Here is a 13822-nt window from a genome sequence, read left to right as displayed (position 1 = left end):
CGGATTTTGAAAGCCTCTCAAAGGGTACAATTAGCGTATTTCACGGCACGTTAGTGTTATAGTAGGACAAAGAAACTTTGTGGAAACATTTGAAAGACCACGCGGAAGAGAAATAAGTTATAAACGTTGCTCAATATGATGACCATCTGCGTTCATGGCAGCCTTGGAACCTGACTAAAGATTACTCAACTCCTGCCTGAAACATCTCAAGTGCGATGTGGACCATGAATGTTTCGCTGTCTGACAAAGCTCTTGCAGTTTTTGAAGATCGCGCGTTGTGTCCAGCGTTCTCAACCATAGTAACAGAAACTTCTTTAACAGTTTGTGGCGCAAATGACCGCCAGCCTTTCCAGGGGATATTACCAAATCGCAAGTTATTTCTAACTTCTGAATCATGTTTTTCAGTCCAGGTGCGGAAAGAGGGCCTCTCTGTGTTAGTTTAATGCGTCGATAGTCGAGAAGAGCAGCAGAACTGTTGCTGTTGTTTTGATTAAACAGCTTTAGTGTGGAAAGCCCCGTTCAGCTTGTCCAGACCCACGCTGGCTGATTGCAACTGTAATGCTCGCTGATGCTTGTACGTATAATCAGCCGAACGTCATCTGAGCCTAACGGCAAGCAATGACACTAACACTATTAATAAGGCAAACCTGCCACACGCAATCTGAACATTATTCACATGGTGTTGGGTAGCCATGTGGTAATTAGTTTCCCGTCTACACTGCTTCAAGTAGCGGAAGTTTAATTATAACCACCCTGTACCACTCGAAAGACGAATTACATACATTATTCATCCCTGATTCCCTAGTGCGGGCGCAGAAAGGAGTCAACTGTCCACCGATACAAACGTTTGACCACATACAAACTGAGGTACAGAATGTAACAGCTAATGGAATTAACTTCTAACACAACCTGGTATCATATTTGGTTGATAACTATTCCTACTATATAGAAGAATCACTGAAAGCATAACTGTCTAATGTGTGTTCGTCTGTGGGTCTTTGAGAGGCGGTGAGTGATAGAGTGCTGATAATACTCAGAGTCAGCATAACGGAACAACAATAATGTAAATGATGAGCAATTTGTCATACACCAACATAGTGTGTTACAATTGTAAACTAACTGCCATGTTCCATAGCACAGCGAGATATCCTAACCTAAAAATACTAACACAAAGTAGTAAACTGTCACTTTCGATACCACAGCAAGAGAACATAATTATTGACTATGAAATCTGGAAAAACAAACTGACTAGTAAGTATGACGTGGACTTAGGAAGAAATGGCTCGTGGAAGGCCTGTCTCTATCTACGAATGTGACAGTTTAATCTATAAATGTTGTTTATGAAATGACAGCCGAATACGAGGGCGTGTCTCAGATTTTTTTGAAATCTCTTAAAAGCTTCTTAAATGAAACAGACTTTATTAACTTTCTATGTTGTTTTTTCTTCACATCTACATATTTATTTCTCAGCATGATCATCCTGATGACGAACACATTTCTTCCAACGACACCACAGTTAGTTGACATCGTCACTGTAGAATGTTTGACTTTGTTGACGGAGCCCTAACCTCACCTCTGCTTGCATCACTTCATCACTATCAAAGTGAAATGGTCGAGGCAGTCCTAAACCAGTAAGTGTTACGATGATGTATTTATACAATGTCTGTATCTTAAGAATACAATGTCCCTCAGAAATGCAAGCATGTTTGCATGCATGCACGATCGATGACAATGAACCAAACCGTCGAACTGACGCACATGTCGCAGCTCCGATGTGTGGTCTGCCGCTGTCTTGCTGAAGGAGATGGTGATCCGTGTGTGGACGAACTCTGCGGTTACCAACTCTATTACAGCACGCCGTTTCTCACGCACCGGCATACTTACGATACACACCTCCATGTTACACGGTTCAATACGGAGCGCTCGGCAGAGGGTGCAACTTGCGTCAATGATGCGGGAAAGTCGACCGAGAACACAATAAAAAATTACTTTTCAGCAGGCCCTCTTACATGACCGATTCCAAATAGCTCTACAAGCTCAACAGGCTTAAGATCAGTGAGGGAGAGTCCGATCGGTGCGTTTATTGTGCATCATATATTAGTAATAAACACATCGCCAGAAAAATTTGCCGTTACCAGGAGAGATCAATCCAATACCGTGTGGTAACATCGCCGAATGTCTCGATAGAGGATTCAATTTGGAGAGGAAGAGAGTCCACATGTGTTTTGCTGTTTGTCTGCTTCTTCAAGAACTCGGTTTTTTTTTTAACACCAGTCAAGTACAAAAAAATTACAGAAAATAAAAATCGTGACCCCTCTTCAACAGAAGAAATACAAATACGTCTGGCGGTGGATACCCACTGGATAATAATGTATTCTGGAAATCCATTGACTAATTCAAACGTCAGTGCTGGAAAACAGTGCAGCACTGCAATACGAACCACTTTCTCGCTTGCGTTCGCACGGCGTCGGTGAACTCACGGAAAGCGCAATATACTGTCGAATATAGTCAGCAGCGCATTAGGGAAGTAGACATCTCCGTATGTAAGCAAAACATCGACGGCAAGGAACAACAGAGACCATAACAGTGTCCAGAAAATGACTTAGAATCCCGAAGTGTCTTAAGTAGGTCCACCATAGGTCAGGTAGTGCACGTCAGCGAGCTGAGAGAAGTGCGGTCTGCACGGAAATCCTTGGATTTGCCGCTATTGTTCACCCGCGCCATCTGGTGCTGGTGTACGTATCGCATCGCAACTTGCCCAGTGACCTCGCCACCGTATAGGTAGTTCTGTAGATTGATCCATCGCTACCTCCGGCGGGATTTCAAGAGAAGAGCAATTTGTCGCTCAAACACCAATGCCTTAAAACTCAATCGTCAACGAAAGGAAGACGAGTTTTTTGGACACCGTGTAGCCCTACCAGTACCGATTTACGCCTGCGGGCGTCTAGCTACCGCCATCTTCCGCAAACTGTGAGTTTATTTAAAACTTAACTACACAGGGCTTATGTATTGCCCGATAGTTACCGCCTACAGAGTTAACTGGTGCTCTTAGAACAAATATTCCGTAAGAATCGATGTACAAAACATCAAATTACTCCCGTGCAGTACTCTGACAACACAGACTCGTAACATTTAGCGACCAAACATCAGTATCTTGAGTCACAATCATGGTAGCAAATTCGAACAAAGAGTAAACATCACGAGTCTGTCTTGCGAGAAGGGAAGTGGAGCCAAACTTTTCTTTTATATGTCCGACTTGTCTCTGTTGAATTCGTACAGTGTCCATAAAACAATACTCAGTCAGAGAAAACAAAAATGTGGTGTCACCGCAAGGGACTACACTGGATAGGTCGTAGGCTTCAAATCGGCCGCAGTCCATCAGTACACATCGGACCCGTGAGTCGCCACTCGGCTGATCTTATGAGACAAGCTAGCGCACTGACTAGTTCTACAGCCGACTTTAATAGGAATGGTTCACTTGTTATAGCTTCAGAGATCTCATTTGCAGAGACGCTAGTTAGCATAGCCTTCAGCTAAGTCAGTAGCTACGACCTAGCCAGGCGCCACGTGTTTATGCATTGACAATTGATCTATATGTGTGAAGCAATCAGAATTGTAAAGAAGTATTCGCAGTTCAGTCTATAACTGCACTTGTAAATATTATTGTACAAAGTCAAGATCGACGTTCACCGCTGATGCTGAATTAAAGCTAAGTATTTAACTGTATTCCTGTCTACTAACTTTCTAATCACCTAAGATGTTCCAGATACATCCCGTCAAGTATAGTTCATTGATCTTCACGTCAGCCTACGTGATCAACACGTGCAATTAATGGCCACACCTCGTGATCAGACTAAGAGTCAAACTGCATGACTCAGCCGGGTCGCCCATTTTTCCACGAGGCCCATAGTTCCGCTTCATATATACCAAAAAATGTATGTTGGTTACCGAATAAATATAGCAGACGTAATTTTTAAAATGTCCGGCTACCGGACTAGGAAAAGCGTGAAAAACTTTCATTTGGTAAACACCTCTTAGACTCCAGGTGGAATACGGAGCTCCATCGCAGTCTTTAACACTGGTAGCATGCCGCGACAGCGTGGACGTGAAGCGTATGTGCAGTTGACGGACTTTGAGCGAGGGCGTATAGTGGGCATGCGGGAGGCCGGGTGGACGTACCGCCGAATTGCTCAACACGTGGGGCGTGAGGTCTCCACAGTACATCGATGTTGTCGCCAGTGGTCGGCGGAAGGTGCACGTGCCCGTCGACCTGGGACCGGACCGCAGCGACGCACGGATGCACGCCAAGACCGTAGGATCCTACGCAGTGCCGTAGGGGACCGCACCGCTACTTCCCAGCAAATTAGGGACACTGTTGCTCCTGGGGTATCGGCGAGGACCATTCGCAACCGACTCCATTAAGCTGGGCTACGGTCCCGCACACCGTTAGGCCGTCTTCCGCTCACGCCCCAACATCGTGCAGCCCGCCTCCAGTGGTGTCGTGACAGGCGTGAATGGAGGGACGAATGGAGACGTGTCGTCTTCAGCGATGAGAGTCGCTTCTGCCTTGGTGCCAATGATGGTCGTATGCGTGTTTGGCGCTGTGCAGGTGAGCGCCACAATCAGGACTGCATACGACCGAGGCACACAGGGCCAACACCCGGCATCATGGTGTGGGGAGCGATCTCCTACACTGGCCGTACACCACTGGTGATCGTCGAGGGGACACTGAATAGTGCACGGTACATCCAAATCGTCATCGAACCCATCGTTCTACCATTCCTAGACCGGCAAGGGAACTTGCTGTTCCAACAGGACAATGCACGTCCGCATGTATCCCGTGCCACCCAACGTGCTCTAGAAGGTGTTAGTCAACTACCCTGGCCAGCAAGATCTCCGGATCTGTCCCCTATTGAGCATGTTTGGGACTGGATGAAGCGTCGTCTCACGCGGTCTGCACGTCCAGCACGAACGCTGGTCCAACTGAGGCGCCAGGTGGAAATGGCATGGCAAGCCGTTCCACAGGACTACATCCAGCATCTCTACGATCGTCTTCATGGGAGAATAGCAGCCTACATTGCTGCGAAATGTGGATATACACTGTACTAGTGCCGACATTGTGCATGCTCTGTTGCCTGTGTCTATGTGCCTGTGGTTCTGTCAGTGTGATCATGTGATGTATCTGACCCCAGGAATGTGTCAATAAAGTTTCCCCTTCCTGGGACAATGAATTCACGGTGTTCTTATTTCAATTTCCAGGAGTGTATATATATATATATGGAAGTATTGTTTGAAATAAAGAGGAATTAAATTAATGTTGGTGTTGAGAACAGCTGTCTCATGTGCGACAAATAAGCGTATAGCTACGTAACACGAATCCACATGTTGACTTGTCTTGTGACTGTCTCGCTCACCACGCTGTCCCGGTTAATAAACGTCGTCTCCAACCAACCGCTTGTCAGCAGCTCGTGGTCTAGCGGCTAATATTGCTGCCCCTGCATCACGGGGTCCCGTTTAGATTCACGGCAGAGTCCGAATTTTCGCTGCACGGGGACTGGGTGTTTGTGTAGTCCTTATCATTTCGTCATAATTCGGGATAGTGGCGAGACTGGACAGAGTAAAGATTGGGAATTTTTACGGGCGCTGATACCCATGCAGTTGAGCGCCCCACAAATCAAATACCATCATCATCGTCATCATCATCCAAACGCTTGAGCACGGATTTCGTGGAACTAAATGGTACGGTAAAGGGTTAAGCGAACTCTGAAAGGCAAAACACAAAACCAATGAAGAAGAAAGCAGCAAGGAGAGAGATATAAGGAAAGCGGCCTTCTACCATAAATGGGAAATATTTCTTCAAAAATTGCAAGAGTAATTAAGAAGTATAAAGTGGATGCCATCTCCCTTCCACTGGCTAAGACGGCAGGTCTTCAGGGACTTGTGAACGTGACCTGCTTTTGCGAAAGATGGGTGTATTCGAAATTCCTCGCGAGTGTGGTAAAAGATACGTATGATAAACAATACGTACTGAAAAACATGCGTTGCGTTGAACATCAGTGATACACTCTCCTACTACTGCCCAACAAATTTGCAGTGGCTGGACATTTTATTTCCACTGGTCATTTCATTGGTTACGGGAAAGTTGAGATACTGGCGACAGCCTCATCCTTCTGGGATGCAGAGATCTAGGAAGCTGTAGAAATGCAAATGAGACGAGATTTTCTGGCTCGACAAATCATGGAAGCCCCTCATTTCACGTCTACGCTCTCAAATGTAATATTGTTGTAAATCATCACTACTTGGTATTCCATTCCCATTGCATGACAGGACAGAGTTGCTGCTGAACTTAAGAATTGCAAGACAGATTTTGCGCCCATACAATTTAGTCAGTGGGCAAGTCCACTGGTTTTAATCCCCAAACCTTCAGGTCGCACTCGCCTCTGTGTTGACGCGTATCTTCAGATACCAGGAAATGAAAAATCTCAAATCGCGTGTGTTGTGAACACTCATTTGAGCTTGTTTAAATATTTGCCGTTGCCTTTTGGCAGTGTTTCCATACCCGCCATTTTCCAACGGTATTTGGAACAGCTGACTGCTCAAGTACCAAACTATTCAAACGATATTGTCGTAGCAAGTCGCACACCTGAAGAACACATTGCAAATTTACGTACTTTGTTTCGTGTGTTATTTGATGCAGGACTAAAGTGTAGATTGTACAAGTGTGATTTTTCTAAACCTTAGTTGCAGTATCTTGGACATGTCATAAACAGTCAAAATGTACATCCTCTTCAGTCAGATATGTTAGCCATACGTGACCTGCCAGTTCCTCGCAATGTCACAGAATCGCAGTCAGTCTTAGGAAAAATGAACTACTATTTTCGGTTCATACCGAATCCTACAGAATTCACAGCTCCATTGTATCGCTTGCGTCCAAAGAACATCCTCTTTGTTTGTACAGATGAGTGGCAAGAAGTTTTTATAAACTTGAACATTCATTGCTTGGTTCACTTTGATCTTGACGAACCAGTTGTATTGCAAGCTGACGCTTTCTCTTACGGAATCAGTGCAGTGTTTTCGCGCAGATTTGGAGATAAAGACAGGCCTATTGCTATCGCATCATAAGTGTTGTCCAAAGCTCAGTATAACAATTAACAAATACAGAAAGAGCCGGCCGGAGTGGCCGAGCGGTTCTAGGCGCTACAGTGTGGAACCGCGCTACCGCTACGGTCGCAGGTTCGAATCCTTCCTCGGGCATGAATGTGTGTGATGTCCTTAGGTAGAGTTAGGTTTAAGTAGTTCTACGTTCTAGGGGACCGATGACCGCAGCAGTTAAGTCCCATAGTGCTTAGAGCCAAATACAGAAAGAGGCATTGGCTATTGTGTATGGTGTCACCTAATTCCACCACTATTCGTACGGCAGAAAAATCTGCTTAGTAACGGGTCACAAGCCATTGCAGTATTGGTTCACACGATGAAGTCGGTTCCTGTACGAACTTCCCAAAAACGGGAATTTTGTATCCGGCCTGGAAGGCGGCGCGTGGGTCTGCTCCTGGAAACTGAAACGTTGGCCGAATGAAGTAGGAGCAGGTGAGGTAAAACACGTTGGTACTGCGTTTAAAATTATAGACGTTTACTAGAGGCAAAAACAAATTAATAAATGGTTACATAACTTTGCGTACATCCCGTCGTGAGTAGTTCAAAGTCTCAATAGCAAGTCAACACACATTGTAGTTTAAGCGATGTTCCAAGCCGTCTGTTCTCAATGAAATGGGCAGAAGCTCGTAGATCTGGACAGCACCGACTAGAGGGCGCTGTCATCGGTGTCTGTTGTAGTGCCAGCCTAAAAACTTTAATATGCTGTGGCATTGTTGCTGTCGATACCACATCCCTCCCCCCTCAAACGATGCACCGTCGTTGAGTATGGTTTCCGACGGTGGGTGGAGGGACCCGGGGGCGGCGCAGCTGAGGGGGCGGACAGCGGAACTGCCAGGGTGCGCTGTCCACCCGCGACTCCGAATTTCTTGGGAGGGGGTGAGGAAAACGCCCCGTGGAAAACCTGCCCACGCCGCGCACCGCTACTGGGTATGTTCGTAGGAGGACGCGGAGTTACGGCCTCCATGGGCGACGGCGACGGCGGCGGCGATGGCGGCGGCATCGGCGGTGGTATGACGGCAGCCTCAGCGTCCATCGGTTCCGGCACTGCGGAGGAACACGGCGGCGGCAGCGGCGGCCAGAGGAGGGCCGTGGTGGCGGCGAGAGGCGCCCGTCCGGTGCAGGTGACCGGACCAGAAGCAGCGACGACGGCAGGCGCGTCCGCGGCGGAGGCGCTAGCGGAGGAGGCGCCGTCGGTGGAGTCGTGGGCTGAGGCGGCGGAAGCGGCGAAGCCTCCACTTCTGCCAGAAAACAACCAGCGCCAGAAAACCGAGGACGGCACAAACGGATCTTGTTCCGGTGTCGCTCGACAGTGGCGGAGGGACCAGAAATTACAAATAAGGCGCGGCCAAGCTGGCGGAGAATGCGCCCCTGCCCCCAGCGCTGCCTGCCAGAGAACACGCGATAGAACACCAAGGCATGTGGCGCCAAGCCAACACGAGGCGAAGCAGCGGGAGCAAGCGGTGGCGGGTGCAGAGCTGCAGGAGCGACCGATGGGCGCAGCCGTGTAGCAGTTGCTCTGGGGAACGGATGCCTGAGGGCGATAGGAAGCAAGGGACGGTGCGTGGCGCCCAACTTGCTCATCTGCGACTTAAACGTGCGCACAAACCGTTCAGCCTCACCGTTCGACTGGGGGTGGAGTGGGGCTCAGGTCAGATGGCGAATGCCATTAGCAGCACAGAACGCTTCAAGCTTTGAGGACACGAATTGGGGGCCATTGTCGGAGACAATAACTTCAGGAAGGCCCTCAATGCAAAAAATAGACGTCAAAGCCCAAATAGTACTGGCAGATGTGGTAGAAGACATGGGTACAACAAAAGGAAAGTTCCTGTACGCATCAATAACTATCAACCAGTGGGTGTTCCAGAAAGGACCCGCAAAATAAATATGAACGCGCTGCCAAGGCGCAGTAGGTGTCAGCCACGCAAAGAAGCGCTGGCGGGGAGCAGACTGATGCTCCGCGCAAGAGCGACAGTTAGTAAGCAAATTTTCAATTTCTTTATCAATGCCGACCCAAGTGCAGTGACGAAGCGCTAATTGCTTCGTCCGCACGATACCCCAATGACCAGCGAGCAGCAATCGGAGAATTTCCGACTGCAACGAACGAGGTACAACCACACGAGACTGAGCATTGTCAGTTCGTAACAAGATAACGCCGTGGTATACAGACAAGTGGTGACGTTGCGCAAAGTAACGTCGAACAAGTGGATCTCGAATCTGCGTAGTAGATGGAGGCCATTGAGTACGAATATACTGCAAAAGAATCTGCAAAGAAGCATCGGCGGCTGTCGCGGAAGCAATGCAACGAAAATCCACCGGAAAAAGCATCAGCTAATTCCTTATCTTGCGAATCAATAAACATGCAGGACAGATCAGAAGAATTAAACACTTCATCAGGACCCATAGGTAGACGAGACAAAGCATCAGCATTGCCATACTGGGCCGTAGGCCGAAACAAGATTTCGTAACTGTAGTAAAACAAAAACAAAGACTAACGTTGCATTTTTTGTGCAGTATGGGCCGGAATTGGCTTTGACAGGTGGAACAACGACGTCAAAGGCTTATGGTCGGTGACGAAATAGAACTTGCGACCGTACAGAAAATCATGAGTCACTCCACATACAATAGCTAAGGCTTCTTTCTCGATATGAGAATAGTTTTGCTGGGCAGAATTGAGCACTTAGACGCAAAAGCGATTGAGCGATCGACAGAATTAATGCGGTGCCAGAGAACCACTCCGATGCCGTGAGAAGATGCATCGACAGCCAAAACAACTGGTTTGGAGTTATCGAAAGGTATCAAACAGCGATCACTCAGCAAAGGAGATTTGAGCTTGTCGAAAGCAGCATCACATTCTCTTACGCCGAAGGCGATGCAAAGTCGCTGAAATCTGCGCTGCATTTGGTATAAACCGAATATATGTAATTTTGCCCAACACAGACTGAGATTCTTTCAAGTTCCTGGCTGCTGGCAAGTCTCTAATCACACTGAGATGTGACGGCGAGGGGTGGATACCCTGTCCGTTAATCATATGTCCTAAATACTGAATCTCATTGTGAAAAAATTTGCATTTGTCTCTGTTACACTTTAGTCCAACCTGCAAAAGTACAGTAAATAAGGCACGCAAATTCTGCATATGTTCGTCAGGGGTGCGACCTGATAAGACTATATCGTCCCGGTAATTGGAACAACCAGGGACAGTGGCACACAACTGCTGCAAGTAAGACCGAAAAATAGCAGGAGCCGAAGCACAACCGAGCGGAAGGTGGCGAAACTTGAACAATCCAAGGTGCGTGTTGATCACAAAATAGCGCTCCGACTGTTCGTCGAGTGGAATCTGAAAGTATGCGTCCACCAAGTCAATCTTGGATAAGAATTTTCCCGCACCAAGCTTATCAAAAACGTCTGCAGGATGCGGTAAGGGAAATGTAGCTACCACTGTCTGGAGATTTACTGTAGACTTAAAGTCAGCACAAATACCGAGACGACCGTTTGGTTTCTTCACACACACTATAGGCGAAGCCCATGGCGAAGCAGAAAGAGGTTCAATTATACCACTGTCTTGCAAATGCCTAAGTTTAGCAGCTACGGCGTCGCGCAGTTCGTGCGGTATCGGGAGTGGGCGCCGGAAAACAGGCATGACATTGTCTTTAACTGCAACATGCGCTGCGGAGCCTGTGACACAGCCAATGCCATCAGAATAGAAAAAATGGCTCTGAGCACTATGGGACTTAAAATGGTCATGAGTCCCCTAGAACTTAGAACTACTTAAACCTAACTAACCTAAGGATATCACACACATCCATGCCCGAGGCAAGATTCGAACCTGCGACAGTAGCGGTCGCGCGGTTCCAGACTGAAGCGCCAAGAACCGCATGGCCACACCGGCCGGCAGTCAATTGACAGACATTGACATTGCTCGTGCATTACCGAAGTCGACGCGGCGGTCAGAGAAGGGTAACGGATGAGTCATAGCGATGTAAACATTGTACGTATACAAAGGCCGGCGGGGCGGCCAGGTGCTACCGAAAGAAGTAATGTAAACAGTCGTTAGTTTGTCAAGGGCGGGTAGTTCGTTTTACGTAAACAATGAATTATGTACAACCACATGTTTGATCTTTTACAACATTGCCATAACGAAGCTTGTGGTAGTAATGAGAAGCTAACATCGAATAAAAAGTGCTTTCCTTAATACAAAATCCACTTTATACTATGTAATTCGTTGTGCATTAATTGCAGTCCACTGTTTGCTCTTTTTACAGCAATACCATAATGAAAATTAAATTCAGATTATCTGCCTTTTTTGCAACAGTACCGTAACGAAAATGAAATGCCCATTACTTTGTTTCCTCTTACACCCACACTACAGTAAGTGTTCAAAAGGCTCACCGTTCGATTCGGCACACATTTCATTATGGCGAACCCAGTTTCGTCGCACTTGTTCACACACGTACACATTTCTCTTCGTGGTACTGGCAGGATCTAAAATATTCTGCGTAAGTTCGTTCTTATTATTTTTTATTTTTATTTTATTTTATTTATTTATTTATTTTTTTTTTTTGCCGAGTGTAAGTAAGTTCGTTTATACGGCCTCAAAAGTAAAAATCCAGTGGATTTAAATCAGGCCGGCGTCCTCAAATGGTTCAAATGTCTCTAAGCACTATGGGACTTAACATCTGAGGACATCAGTCCCCTAGACTTAGAACTACTTAAACCTGACTAACTTAAGGACATCACACACAGCCATGCCCGAAGCAGGACGAACCTGCGACTGTAGCAGCCGCGAGGTTAAGAACTGAAGCGCCTAGAGCCGCTCGGTCACAGCGGCCAGCTCAAGACTGCGTGCTGGGCATCGAAATGGCCCAAAACGTCCTACCTAACCTAACCTAACCTAACCTGACCTCACCTAACCTAACCTAACCTAACCTATCCATCGTCCTGAGGACACCTGATTAAAAAAATCTCCGTACTCTGTGATTAGGTGGGGTGGGGCGCTATTGTGGTTGAAGCACATGTTATGGCGTATGGCTAACGGAATACCTTCTGATGTAGCTGGCAGCAATGTTTCCTCTAGAAAGATTCCGTAATTGTTACCAATCAATAGTGGTGGTTAAAAAATAAGGCCCTGTAATGAAATAGTCGATTATACCCGTCGACACATTAACGGAAAAGCGGTGTTGAAAATATGTTGGTACCACTTAGCGCGGATTGCGTACCCTACTCGTATGCATGTTATGGAAATAAGTTATTCTGTCGCAAGTGAAACACGCTTAATCTGTGACGAGTATTCTGTTTACAAAATCCTGCTGCTCACTTTGTAACAGAAACCACTCAGAGAATTCTCGTCGCGGAGGGAACTCTTGCTCTTCCGACGCTTGTACACATTGAATGTGGTAAGGTCGCAGTCGCTCCTTTTTCAAAGTACGATGAACGACAATGCGCGATACACCAACTTGGCGGGCGATGCTTCGTGGACTCGGTCCAAAATTTGTTCCTCAGTTTCCAATGTACGTTCTTCGCGTTCTGGGCCTCTGCCTTCTGCGCGGGGCAGTACGGAGGCAGTTGGTTGGTTGGTTTGTGGGAGTGAAGGGACCAGACTGCTACGGTCATCGGTCCCTGTTTCCAACTAAACTTCAAACACCCAATAAGAATAAAAACGAACAATGGAAATGACAACAGACGACACAGGACGACTCAGACAGAGACCAGACAAAAGGAATTATAGTCACACAGAGTGTGACAGTGGTTGGCCGACCCTAGAGACAAGAAAGGAAAAGCCAACCACCTAGAAACACACGAAAGAAATAACCCAGTCGAAAATCGTAGGCCAAAGGTCAGACTCAAAACAAAAAAATGACAAACAGATTAAGTGATAAAATCCCCCTGCCCGAATAAAACGAAAACTGAGCCTACCATGGCAGTGTCATCTGTTAAATGGGCAGGGAGCGTATCAGGCAGCGCAAACATCTCCCTAAGCACAGCTAAAAGGGGACAGGCCAACAAAATGTGGACCACCGTCAAAGCGGATCCGCCGCGACATATAGGTGGGTCCTCACGGCGCAATAAGTGGCTGTGCGTCATCCGGGTGTGCCCAATGCGCAGCCGGCAACAGGCTACGGAGGCAGTATCTGTGAGTCTATGCAGATTAAATACGTGCTCGTAAATTGTATTCTGTCGTCATTTATTTAATAATAAAATTAAAGCATATCAGAACAGACAATAGATTCCGTATACAGAGTTAAATGCAAAATTTTATTTATATAAACGATTTAGGAGACAATCTGAGCAGCCGTCCTAAGTTGTGTGCAGATGGTGCTGTAGTTTATCATCTAATAAACTCGTCAGAAGATAAAAACAAACTGCAAAACGATTTTGAAAAGATAGCTGTACGGTGCGGAAATTGGCAATTGACCCTAAATAATGAAAAGTGTGAGGTCAACCACATGAGTACTAGAAGGAATCCGTTAAACTTCGGTTACACGGTAAATCAATCAAGTCTAACGGCCGTAAATTCAACTAAATAGCTAGGAATTACAATTATGGATGACATAAATCAGGAAGAACACTTCGGAAATGTTGTTGGAAATAAGAAACAAAGACTGCGTTTTATTGGCAGAACACTCAGAAGATGCAATAGATCTCCTAAGAAGACTGCCTCCACTACGCTTGT

This window comes from Schistocerca cancellata, chromosome 1 (genome assembly GCF_023864275.1).
Source record: "Schistocerca cancellata isolate TAMUIC-IGC-003103 chromosome 1, iqSchCanc2.1, whole genome shotgun sequence".
Taxonomy (NCBI): Eukaryota; Metazoa; Arthropoda; class Insecta; order Orthoptera; family Acrididae; genus Schistocerca; species Schistocerca cancellata.
This window is presented reverse-complemented; position numbering follows the sequence as displayed.